The 13624-nt window shown below is 42.4% G+C and overlaps 1 protein-coding gene across 1 annotated transcript in view; it reads right to left on the reverse strand.

Annotated features, from left to right (window-relative positions):
- Positions 1-13267, reverse strand: part of fam13b (family with sequence similarity 13 member B) — a 143565-nt gene extending 130298 nt beyond the window's left edge. Inside the window, exon 1 of the mRNA XM_056280933.1 lies at positions 13102-13267. The gene's annotated coding sequence lies outside the window, so the exon portion shown is untranslated. The remainder of the gene's footprint in view (positions 1-13101) is intronic.
- Positions 13268-13624: the final 357 nt, after the last annotated feature.

Below are 13624 nucleotides of genomic sequence, written 5' to 3' on the forward strand. Positions count from 1 at the left end.
CAAGGAACCATGAATTCTCCGGCATATCAACAAATTCTTCACCAGAATCTCCTGCTATCAGTCAGGGAGTTGAAGCTGGGACGAAAATGGATTATGCAACAAGACAATTACCCAAAGCATTCCAGCAAAACTACAAAGGAATGGCTTCAGAGAAAGAGGATTCGTACTCTGGATAGGCCCAGTCAAAGTCCGGATCTTAATCCAATTGAAATGTTGTGGCGAGACCTGAAGAAGTTGGTATATACCAAATGTCCCTCCAACCTCTCTCAACTGGCTGAGTTCTGCGAGGAGGAGTGGGCAAAAATCCCCATAAGCAGATGCGAGAGACTGGTTGGTGGTTACAGAAGACGTTTGGTCAAAGTAATGGCTGCAAAAGGAGGAGCCACAAGCTACTAATACAAGGGTTCACATACTTTTGCACATGTTAAATTTTCAGTTTTTGTGAAATAAACCACCTTTGTTGAATTAAATAATGAAAATATATCTCTTTTTGTGTGTGTGTCCATTATTTGGAAGGTGTGCTTTAGAAATTGGGATTTGGATGTATGTGTAATAAGCTTATTTTAATGTTTTTTTTACAAAAAAAGTGACCATGTCTGGAGGGTTCACAAACTTTCAAGCAGCACTGTGTATATATATATATATACACACACACACACACACACACACACACACACACACACACACACACACACACACACACACACACACATATGTATATATCTTCCTGGCTTGACGAAAACATCTGAAAAATAAGCCGTTCAAATTTCAGAATGTAGGATTGTGTGCAATTCATTACAAAATGTAACATTAATTCAGCACTCAAATGGTGTTTCTCATACCACAGCACTAAAAAGAAAGTAAGGGGCAAAATCAGAAAAGAATGCTATGGCTAATGCCATCAAATTTTACAGTTGCAGGATGAGAAGCAAATGAAAGGGCTCCTAAATAAAATCAAATGACAGAATACAAGGAAATAGGCATGTTCAGGTGAAATTGGTAGCTAATCTTTGACATTTGTGTCACGAGCCATATTCCCCCAAGAAGTACATAAATACTGCCAATGTGGAGAATTTCAGGGGGAAAATCAGCCCCCGGTTTTTGGAAAATGTTCAAATTCAAAAATAAACCATCAGACACTGAGACGATTTCTGCTAACTCCCCGCGTGATATACATTTAGTTTCAAGTTGCTGGCTCCAAGGAGCTGAGACAAGGCTACATTTCTGATTTGGGATTTCCAACGTGAAAAACTGCAAGAGCACCCATAAATATGATAACATAAAATATAACATGATAAAAGACAATATCACCATGTCACTTAGCCCATAGGCACAAGTGTCTTAAAGTCCATCCATCCATCCATTTTCCAAGCCGCTTATCCTAATAAGGATCGCAGGGTGCTGGAGCCTATCCCAGCAGTCACTGGGCAGAAGGCGGGGAAACACCCTAGACAGTTTGCCAGTCCATCACAGGGCCAGTGTCATAAAGCCTCCAGCACAATTATCTAACTTAACACTGCCACCTGCTCCCGCTTCTCCACTCACCGCCTCCCCGTCTATGTTGCTAGTTAACCAGACAGATTTTTGGATAATGTAAAATGAGTTACTGTTTGATGCATGTGATACAGCAAAATTGCTTTAATACTTAAAGAGGGACCACAAATATAGCTATCAACTGTGCGCATGGAGTCACAGCACCATTTGTTTTCATCATTTGCATACAATTTGCCTGCCTTCCTTCTGTCTGGGTGAGGGGCACGAGCTGCATCACCTGTGAGTTGACATGCACTTACAGAGAACTTAATCTAGCATTACTCTTTTTTTTTAATAAATTTATTTCTAGTTTTTCCCCTTATCCCACCTGATCAACCCAATGGCATATGGCCGGAACTCTTGTCGAATAACTCCCCTGGTTCGCGTTTCCACAGGAAGGAGATAGTCGTAACACCAGCTTCCTTCAAACTCGTGTCGGCTGCTCTCGCCATTTTACACACTGAAGCCTCGCATGGATTGCATTACCCTCAGGCCGCGAAGGAGACGTAGGGGGAATGCTTTTGATTGCTTGGCTGCAGGCGCCCGGGTGGGCCAGAGGGGTCGCTGGAGAACGACGAGTCCCCGAACACTACACCGATCTACACCCACTATCCCTCGGGTAAGGGTGGCCTAATGAATAACTTACCCCGTGGATGCTCTGGCCGTGACCGGTTAAAGCGAGTCTGGGATACAAACCTCCCAGCCACATGACGAGCGGGTTGCAAGAACGGCAGGTTATTCCGCTCAGCCATCAGAGCGGCCTAATCTAGCATTACTCTTGTCATCTCACAAAAGACACTGATGACAAGAGGTAACAACTAACATAGCAATAGGGATGGGTATCCTTAAGATTTTAACAGTGCTACTACTCTTACCGATACTACTGATTGATCTAGTCCTTTAACAATACTCTTATTGGTTATTTTTGTTAACTTTTGAAGAAAAAAAACAAATTAAGAACAGAATTAACATTTCTTTATTTTCTCGTGTCTGGACAGAGCGTTACTTTTCATCATCAACCCATGTTTGTATAATTTAGCTAACTCTGTGTGGGTTCCAGGCTGCTAGCATACATAAAATACCTGAGGTGGATGGGCAATGAGAGATTAACTATGAGCTAGCCAGTCGAAAACTGCATTTCTCCACCTGTATTTGATGCATTTTTGCCAGATGTTTCTAAAGATTGCTTGTGTTTTAACCCTTACATGCAAGACTTGTTGCATTTGTGACAACGAACATTGGCAGCATCGACTCTAGTGAAGTATAACCAGATTTTTGACCGTGCGTCAGACAGAGGAAGAGAGCTGGCTCCACCCCTCGACTCACACATATGACAGGCTCACAATCTTTCTTCTGGATTGGGAATAACGAAAATGCATCTTGGACGAATATCTTAATTTTATTGCAATACCGATAGCAGAACCGTTAATGTCGGAACTTATCAATACTATGTTCTTTAATAATTCAGCACCGGTACCTGTTTAATACTGGGTTTCAGTACCCATCCCTACATGCACTGATGCTGTGATTCCATTAATGAGCAGAGCTCAGCAAAGTCACTGCTCCTAGCCCTGTCTGGTCCAATGACATTCAACTTGATTTAGTACCAATTGCATTACCTCTCTGTCCTTTCTCTCTTCAAATGAACATTTCCATATGCTTTTGCCTTGAGATTACCTTACTTCTCGTTCACTTCATTTTCTCCACTCTCCGGATAGCTTTATAAACGCAGCAGTAGTGCAATTGGAATATGTGTCTACAGTGCAAGCAAATCAATAGAGAGATTCCATGCTTGTGATTAAATATCACCCAATAAATGACCCTGGGACTGAATGGGATTCAATTTACACCAGAGCAAAGGAGAGGATGTATCTTGTCACTATCATCTTTGAGAGTGTGTATATGTGTGTACATAAAAAAGGAACAAAAAAAACAATCAAAACACTAGCTGTGCCACAATAAACTGAAAACTGAGACGACAGAAAAGCATGTAAACTGTGACAAAGCAAACCCTGACAATGCAACTCAAGCTCAGTATACAAGAAAGTAAGGGCTTTGGTTACATTAACTCCCAAAGCTAAGGTACACAGTGGGTACCTCAGACAGATGGGTGCTGCTGCCTTCAACATTACCAGGACAGGTACACGGAGTAAAGAAATCTAAATGAGCAACATGTGAAATAAATTCATCACATATCTTTACACATTCACCAATATAACTAATTGCTTTACCACTGATAAAAAGCTGTTGGCCAAAAATGTCATTAGATTGGTTATGTGAAAGTTATGTTGCACAGCATGTGGCTGAATAGCCTTCACCCACTGGAAAAGATATTTGACAGATGTAGAATTTTCATAAATTAACTAATCATTAAGTACTTAACCACTGCATCCATTTATTTTATTTTAAATGTAAATCACTTGAATTTAGCACTGGAAGTAATTACTTTTTTATGATTTGTTTACTGAATTGACATCACCAGTTCTCAAAACTAGTTGCTGGCTGCACTGCATTCAACAGGTGCCAATGTGCCATTGAGCAAGGCATATAAACGCCACCTGCTCCTGTGCTGGTGGCTCTATGGCCAAGAGTCAAAGTTGTGTTTACGTTTATGACTGTTCCCAAGTGGAACTTGTTGAAACTGAATAAGAAGGCTGTAGCTGAAATAGAGCACGGTTTCTCAATAAACATTTCCTGGATGAACAAAGGATGACTTAAAACTGCCCAGAGGCTTGAATAACACAGCACAGAGGAAGTAACACTAAGCAGGTGGGAAAAGTGTGACAGGAAACTCCAAACAAATGCAGAATCATCGTTACACAGTCCCTTATTGCAGGGAATGAGGATATTGTCATATTTGCAAAGAATGTTATGATTTCATCAAGAATTGGAAAACTTAATTTCAGGTCAAACCATTTCACTATCATGGAAGAATAAGCAATCACTAATCCAAAGAGGAAACTGGCTCAGCACCTTGACCTGCATTTAGACCAGCCATTTGTAGATGCCTGCATTGGCCACAATGAACTGTTCTCAACATTGAATGAATGTTGCATTTGCACATCAAAGTTTCTTTGACTTCCTTTTCTAAAATCTAACACAATCTAACATTGATGACCGCCTTAACCTGATATACTTGGATGAGTGCTTTAAGACATTGATCTCTGTAGGCAATCACTGTTTGATCTGACCCACAAAACTCCTGAGCTGTGCTGGTTAGTTAAGATCACTCAGTCAACTGCCAGACAACGGACTTTACAACTTTATTTAGTTCTCTCTACACCAAGCCATGCAAAACAAAGCCACTCCTTAGTTGGAGGTCAAATCGAGTTGACTCTGAATGTCCTCCTCCAGAAGAGAGAGCGAAGTTGCAGGATATGGTTTACTTCCAAACATCACCAACACCACCAGCATTTCTTCATGTCAGTTCCCATAACATTTATTTTTGACTGGACCAGACCAGCAGGCCAGCCCTACAAATGCAAAATGTCCCTGACTGACTGATGAGTTTGACATGCTTGGGCCGCTGGATCAGGTGACCAACAATGTCACTCAAGTTGCACGACTGGTCGGCCAACCAACAATGTCCCTGGTAAACATGGAAGTGGGCGCTTTCCTATTGACTGAATTTGCACAGCGGTTCCAGCTCATCCACATTTAATCACACCCTAACTAAAAGAATATACTGCAGCTCGTGGATACTACTGAAACACTAAGAATGGAATATTTTTCTTCTGGTTCCACTTCTGGCTACGCACTGTAACAGTCCAGCATAGAGCAGAATAGGAGAGAAAAAAACAGCTCTCGATTTGCAAAGAGGCATGAAGGCCGCAAATGTAAAGTCTCCCAAATAACAATTACTCTGACAAAACAGTCAATACACAGTGAGTCTTACGGTGTTTTCATATTAGGTATGTTTGCTTTGTACCGTCGACAGCCTAGGAAACGAAATTTAGAGCACGGTTTTAGAGCAACACTTTCTTAGAGCACAGTTTCAAGTGAAAAAGGCTAATTTTGACTTATTTGTTATAGTTAGGGTTAAGGTTCAAATTAGGGTTAAGGTTAGGGTTATGATTAGGGTTCAGTATAACTTGATTATGGCAAAGCTTAGCGAAAGGGTGTAGAGATTGAATGTTAAGTCAGTTAGTTCTTCCGTCGCCATCCTAAGAACAAAAACTTGCATACCGTGACAGAGTACGATAGCCCCCCCAACCCAATCTCCCGCCGCTCAGCTTTCACATGAGTAATGTTGTTCCATGCCCACTTACATTTGCATATCTACACACTCAGATATAGCAGGTGTCGGTATGCACCTGGTTGGTTTGCGATCTGCAAACAAACAAAAAAGAAGAGTACACTTGCAACATACACTACACGACATTTGTTTATGTTGTCACTCCAGTGTAGAAAAGCCCGCCAGTCACAAGATCCCAAGCCCATACAATGGAGTCGGCCTTAAAAAACGAGACTTCCGCAGACAAAAACAGATGAAAAAGAAGGGTGAGTTAACAGATAATTAGAATAGTTATAATTACAATTAAATTCTCTTTCAAATCAAACATCTCAATAGATGAGTGGAAAATATTTCCCTTGCAACCGCATTTATAACCTTTTTTTTTTACTCGATCAATCAATCAAGTCCTTCAGTACACTTGGACAACAAATATTACTGGAACCACTACAGAAAATTGCAGACATTTATACTCGCCGTGTTGAAGTTTTGTCTCCGCCGTCTGGCAGTAAGAGTAATTACTTCTCTTCTTTCGGCTATCTCCAACGAGGAAAAGCTATACCAATGGTTATCGCCATTGATCACTTTCTTTCTTTCTTTTTTTTTTACTTTAATCCTTCATCTGAAGGCCGAGATTCTTTTTTGTTTGGAGCGTCACAAACTTTTCTTGGACGCTTCTTCGGTTTTACTGCTTCCAAACCTGGAAGCTTTCTAGCAGAAAGCCCTGAAGGCAAGCCAATTAGAGACTCAAACTGGCATATTCAGTCTGATCCAGGCTTCATTGAGTTTGTGCAGATGATGATTTTATACTTCTGTTGTATTCACTTTTTATTGCCTGCCCTGCTTTGTTTTGATTTTATGCTGCCTGATACAGTGCCGCGTGTTTGTTTGTTTTTTTTCTCTCCTTTTTTTAACTGTATTCTGTAAGGTGTCCTTGAGTGCTCTGATGGCACCCACAAATAAAATGTATTATTATTAACTATTATTATTACTGTGAAATACAGAAAGATTTATCTGGTGGCGATACCTTAATCATAATTGTGTAAACTTGTTTGGCAAGGGGTTGAATGGCAAAGGCTTGAATGTCATAGATATTCATTTATATGAAAAAGTCCCACACACTAGCTTTAACCAACAACAACAACGACATTTATACAGTGCTTTATCTAGACACCCAAAGTGCTTCACAGTGAAGGGGGGAAACTCACCTCAACCACCACCAATGTGTAGCACCCACTTGGGTGATGCACAGCAGCAATTTTACACCAGAACGCTCACCACACATCAACTTGAGATGGAGAGCGGGGAATCCTTGAGCGAATTCCATAGGGGGATGATTAGGTGGCCAGATGGAGAGAGCCAGGTAGGGGAACCCCCTACTCTTTGCGATAAGTGCCATGGGCTCTTTAATAACCACACCGAGTCAGGACCTCGGTTTAACGTCTCATCCGAAGGACGACAACTCCTACAGCAGTGTCCCCATCACAGCACTGGGGCATTGGAATTTGATATTTTTTGTTTTTATTAGGACCAGAGGGAAGACTGCCCCCCACTGGCCCACCAACACCACTTACAGCAACAACTCCCTTTTCCTGGAAGGTCTCCCATCCAAGTACTACCCAAGCCCATATCTGCTTAGCTTCTGTCATTTGGCGGAAACAGAGTACATATTGGTATGGCTGCCGGCAACTGTAAACACTACCACTGACTATCCCTGTAACAAACTGGCCACAATTTCAAACATTGACTATATTACATCCAGCCATATACTAGGTTTAGACATAGTCTTGTTCTTCTGGTCGTACTTTGGTATATTTACAGCAGAGACAGCAAATGGTAAGGTGTATATGGACAATATAAAATACATATTCCTTTTAAATGCCTGAGGATTTAACGGTATGTGGTTTAAAGGAGAGTTTTCAAATGGTACTTTGGCTATTGCTAGTAAATTGGACAACTTAAGCTGACATTTTGTCATGTAGATAAAAACGTTTTTTTTATTTTGTTTAAAAAGAAAAATGTCTAAATCTTCCATGGAGGTATGGTGAATTGCTTAGGTGGAGCTAATTTTACTGGGCATTGAAAAGCTTGCTCAGAATCAGAGATGGGTGGAATCCAAATGTTTTGAGAGGGAGGCTATGTACAAAAATAACAAAATGGTTTGCAAAATTCTGTAAATGTAGAATTTTCTATACACATAAATCACCAAATTCTAGTTTTAAACAGGGCTAAGACCCGATGGTACTAAAGATTATTGAGAAAAGGAGGGAGCGCGAGGGAGAGGGAAAGAGAGAGACACTTTCTGATGATCTTGCGGAAGAGGTTATCTATAAAGGTAAGGCCACCAACAAGGGATATAAATGTCTGTATCTAAATGTCTGTTTCTCCATTTGTAAGCCCGTCCATCTCTGGTGACTTCACACTTTCAACAGATGCTGTAAGGTGACAGTTCTGCCCTTTTAAACCTGCTGAGTACATGTTCAGACAAGATTACCTCCAACCCATCAGCTGTTCAACAGGGGATTCCTCCATCTGCCCTGGATCCTAAACAACTAGCGCCAAATTCTACCAATCCCTCCTGTGTGCTTGCACTTGTGTGCAAGTTCCATGTGGTGTAGCCATAAATAAAAAAAAAATTATGGTCATAAATCAGCTGTAAGGAGGCGTGCCGAGGTCAGCCTTAAAAATTGTTTGTCTAATGGCTAATGGAATGCCTGACTGATACCTAGGGCAACATTTCAAACATGGGGGACGGACGGGTTGAACCTTTCTACCGGAGGCCTATGTGACCAGAGACATGAGAACAAACAGAAGATGAAAATCGCTGGGTCATCTGTCTTATGGGCCTTACAGGAGTAAGTATTTTTTTACATACATCACCAGCCGAAGTAAAATAAACTACTGACAACAAAATCAGTGGAAATCCCCACTGTTATTGTAGATAACAATAACAGTAACAGTAACTACCATGGTGACAATTTCCGTTGAATAGCCTGGTTCTCCAGTTATGACTGTATTAAAATGTTTCATTCATAAGATTTCATATATATGTGTGTGTGTGTGTGGCAGCGCAGCTGACCATCATTTTAGGTGAGGCAATCCCTTAACCTCCAATTCAAACAAGTGGCTATTTCATGCTGTAAGGCTCTAGATGGAACTCTGTTCACAACAGTAAGATCCATCCATCCATTATCCGAACCGCTTATTCTGTTCTCAGGGTCATGGGGATGCTGGAGCCTATCCCAGCAGTCATTGGGCAGCAGGCGGGGAGACACCCTGGACAGGCTATCACAGGGCCCACACACACATACACACACCTAGGGACAATTTAATATTGCCGATTCACCTGACCTACATGTCTTTGGACTGTGAGAGGAAACTGGAGCCCCCAGAGGAAACCCGCACAGACACAGGGAGAACATGCAAACTCCACACAGAGGATGACCCGGGACGACCCCCAAGGTTGGACTACCCCGGGGCTCAAACCCAGGACCTTCTTGCTGTGAGGCAACCGCACTAACCACTGTGCTACCGTGCCGCCAATGGTAAGGTGTGTGTCAATAATCTTCAGGTCAAAAAAACACCAGGAGCATGCAAGTTTGGAAAGACTAAGTGAAGCACTGCTTAACAGGCAGTGTTAATCCCCAAGTGTCATAACCCATAATGTCCTATCAATGATTTGTTGTCATTCTTTGAGTTATATTAGCTAGTGAGGCAGACATTTCTGTTCCCTTCAATAACCGGAGGGTGGTGCTCTTTTGTACGATAAATTGACAGGTATGTTTATTTTGAACTACAGCACTTCCTTTGGCTTCATGGAGGAAAAAGTCATTGTAATGATACTTTGAAATTAGAATATCTAACATGATATGTATTTTGATTTGTTTTTGTTGTTGAGGCAGTACTTCATCTGATATTTATAAAATTAGCAAAACAACACTAAATTAATGACAATCTGAATATCAAAGGAAACAGCTGTGGGTATAAGCATAATCTGAGGCAATTCATATCCAATAGCATAACACATGCCACATTTTCTTTTCCTCAAAATCCAACTTGGTTATTGTATCTGCCTAAGGGCCCATCTGTGTTTACAGAACCTCTGGATTTAAGAGCCTACTACTGTGAAACTTCACAGCTTCGAGAGGTTCCTGCCTGTCTTTACACAATTTTAAATCCATCAACACAGGAACATTTTGCATTGAGTTACAATCCTGAATATACGAATACAATATATATCTCAGTTTCACCTATAATGGCAAACCTGTATTCTGGAAGATGTGGAAAAGAGGGCTCTGATGTCCGATCCAGGGACCCTAGCCATTGGTTCAGATTTGTGGATGACAGCTGGGTTAAAATTAAATCTCACCATATACCACATTTCACCGATCACATTAACTCTATGGACAACCACATCAAGTTCACCAGGGAGGATGTGAAAAATGACAGGTTAGCCTTCTTAGACTGTGAACTTGCAACTGGTGATGGGGGACATTTGATTGCTGATGTTGACCGTAAACCAACACTTACTGATCAGTACTTAAGGTTTGACTCTCATCATTCATTGGAGCACAAACTAGTCATCAGGACACTGTACCACCGAGCTGACAACATCCACACCGACAAAGCGGCCGGGGAAGGGGAGAAATCCCACATAAAGACAGGCCCTGGTTAAGTGTGGTTATCCTCACTGGGAGTTTGTCAAAGCCAGGAAGACACCGAAAAAGTGCACCAGTCCATCGAAGAGAGGAGAACAGCTGTCTAAGCGTAAATCAGTGGTGATTCCGTATGTGGCGGGAGTGTCAGAACAGTTGAGACATGTAATTTCCAAACACTGCATCTCAGTTGCTTACAAACCCCAAAACACGGTGCACTGTGCAATTGGTCCACCCCAAGGATCAGGTCCCCCAGCACAAACAGAGCAATATGGTGTGCTGGGAGAATTCCCGTGATCTGTACATTGGGGAAACCAAACAGATGCTAGTGAAGAGGATGGCACAACACAGAAGCGCTAAAGCGTCAGACAAGAACTTCTCAGTCTACACCCATCTACAGGCCAGTGGACACTCGTTCAAGGATGAGGATGTACACATCCTTGATGGGGAGAAAAGCTGGTTTGAAGGGGAAGTCAAAGAGGTCATCATTTTACAATACTGTTTGCAAATTTCCCCAATCCTCAGTGGATAGTACACATGGCTATTGTAACTCCAGTTAGTGCTCATGACAATTTGCATATGAAACCGATCATTGCTTTCGTCATTATGCCATTGTGCTGTTTATAAGGGTGGGGATACCTGCAGTCAGTTGAGACTGAAGAGGTCACTTAGATGAGTGATGAAACGTTTCTCCCAATAAATGTTGATTAAATGAGCATGCATAAAGACATAAGTGTAAATGATTTCTTTAAACGTCTTCAAACCTACCATGCAAGACACATTTTTAAGACAAGGTCCTCAAAGAAAAAATGGAACAGTATTTTCACACCAAATCTCTTGCAAGCATATGAGAATGAGCAAGCTGAGGCTAAATTTGATAAAAATCTGGCAGTGTCAGCCCATCTTTAGAAAGATTTGGAACACATTTGGTTTAGCTTAGCCCCTGTTCGCACAGTCTAGAACAGCAATGCACAGTCCTAGCAACAATTTCACACTGCACGAGGCTTGGTTATTACACTGCTGTGTGTGTGTGTGTGTGTGTGTGTGTGTGTGTGTGTGTGTGTGTGTGTGTGTGTGTGTGTGTGTGTGTGTGTGATCTATGTAAGGACTATGGGTAGTCTTATCAAACTTTGCCAGACATTGGATACTTCTGACAGTGCTGATCTGTGTTCAGGTGTTTCTTATTAAGAGTGCCAACGAGCTTAAGCTCACTGCACTTTGCATCTTTCAAGGTGGTGCAATGGGTGATGTTACATATAAACTGTATGGTAATATTACTCATTAAGCTCCATCACTGTTAAAAAATTCTGCTTGGAATCCAAAATGGGACATTGACTTGTGGGCCACAAAATAACAGGATTATTATTTGCATCAATTGGTTTCATTTGTAAGGCTAGTGAGCCTAAATACTTCCATTTGGCTGACAAAAATGGCCAAAGTACAAAAGCCTTGCAGCAACAGTGACACTACGCTTTCAGTCCAAAGGATATTACAGATGTCAGCACAACAAGTTAACTAACATTCAGTTTTCCATCATCAGCACCACTGCACCGACGATCTTTGCACTCTGATCGTCTATGCATTTGGTTACTTTCATCGTCTGCAACCAGTGCATATTTAACACTTCCAAATCTGTTCTTTGTCATTTCCGTCGTCATGACACCGAATCAATAACAGTGTAACTAGGCCGATCTAACGCTTGGAACAGCCCGCAGTGCCGAGCCGTCCTATCTCAGGTCCCGTCACGCAGTGTATACACCCCGTCACCGCTCGCCCGAAAATTAAAGTTAGCGCCGGCGAAACAACAACAAAAAAAAAAAAGGCAACCTCAACGACAGCTTAGTTCTCGACAACGCCTTCTATGCGAAACGTTAACATTCTGTATTTGATGTATTTAATCATAAAAGCATAAGAAGATGAGGGAGGAAAACGTCAACCAGACAGGCACTTTTGACAAGCGGCTCCTGCACAACAAACTAGAACATTCCTCAAGACCGATGCAACAGACCGACTGAAAGCATCGCCTACCGTCTTTACAATCCCCCCAACCAGGCATAGCGAAGCCACAAGTCACTCTGTACAAACACACATAGAGCTCTGATCTCTAAACTCCGGCGACCGATCCCGTTTATTGTTGCGTAGCAAAACTACAGTCGTTGTGTTCTCTTCCCCGACGGCGTTCACCTTTATCTAACAGCGAAGGACACGCCGTAAAAACCACTTGCACGGCACTTTGAAAAGGGGTCCCTTCCAAGAAGTGGAAGACGACAAAGTGTTGCTCGCGCTTTCGCAAAGCACATCCGGAAACTCACAAAGACGATTTTTTTTGAAAACGTACAATTATTGTAATGCTGTTTCCAGACACCCCGCCGTGCCTGCGGGAGGAAGCGCAGATGCGATAACGCTGCCAGCCCCCCTCGCTTGCTAGCTACCGTTAGCCGCGAGTTGGGTGGAAAACAACCAGCGTTGACGCCGATTACTGTTAAACCACGAAGCAATCTCATGCGCACCACGCACGCCACGGTAGACTCTTACGCCAGTGTGCGATTTCACTCAACAAATAAACGCAACAGGTACGATAAATAACACAAATAACACAGTCGCTCCTGCTAGCTTAGCGGGGCTAGCTGGTAAGCTGCTGAGTGAGCCGTCTGATAGCTAACGGTGAAGCGAGGCACCTACCAGGTCAAAGCGAACAGCAACGACGAGCGAGATGCATTAATTATCGTGTCGTCTCTATGGCTGACGTCCAGGCAGACGGCAACTTGGACGAGGTCAAACCAGGAGCTGGAGAAAACGCGTAGGGAACATCTCAAGACACTCGACAGTGATATGGTTCCTGTATTCACTCGGACTAGGATGCCGTTTGCAGGTCGCTGCTACCGAGTACGTCAGTCACACACACCCACAAGGCACGGAGCTGCCAAACCGTATCCCCGCCTCCCTCTCGCCCTCTCTCTCTCTCTCTCTCTCTCTCTCTCTCTCTCTCTCTCTCTCTCTCTCTCTCTCTCTCTCTCTCTCTCGCTCTCGCTCTCGCTCTCTCTCTCTCGGAGAATAAACGAAACAAACACAAACACGGAAAGAAAAACGAAACAAACACGGAAAGAAAACGAAGACAGTTGTCCTAACGATAATGTAGATAATCAGTCAATCAAATTGCATTTACCTTGTGAAACTTTTCAAACCTGGCTTTATAAGAAAGAAA

Source organism: Lampris incognitus, chromosome 1 (assembly GCF_029633865.1).
Source record: "Lampris incognitus isolate fLamInc1 chromosome 1, fLamInc1.hap2, whole genome shotgun sequence".
NCBI classification, from domain to species: domain Eukaryota; kingdom Metazoa; phylum Chordata; class Actinopteri; order Lampriformes; family Lampridae; genus Lampris; species Lampris incognitus.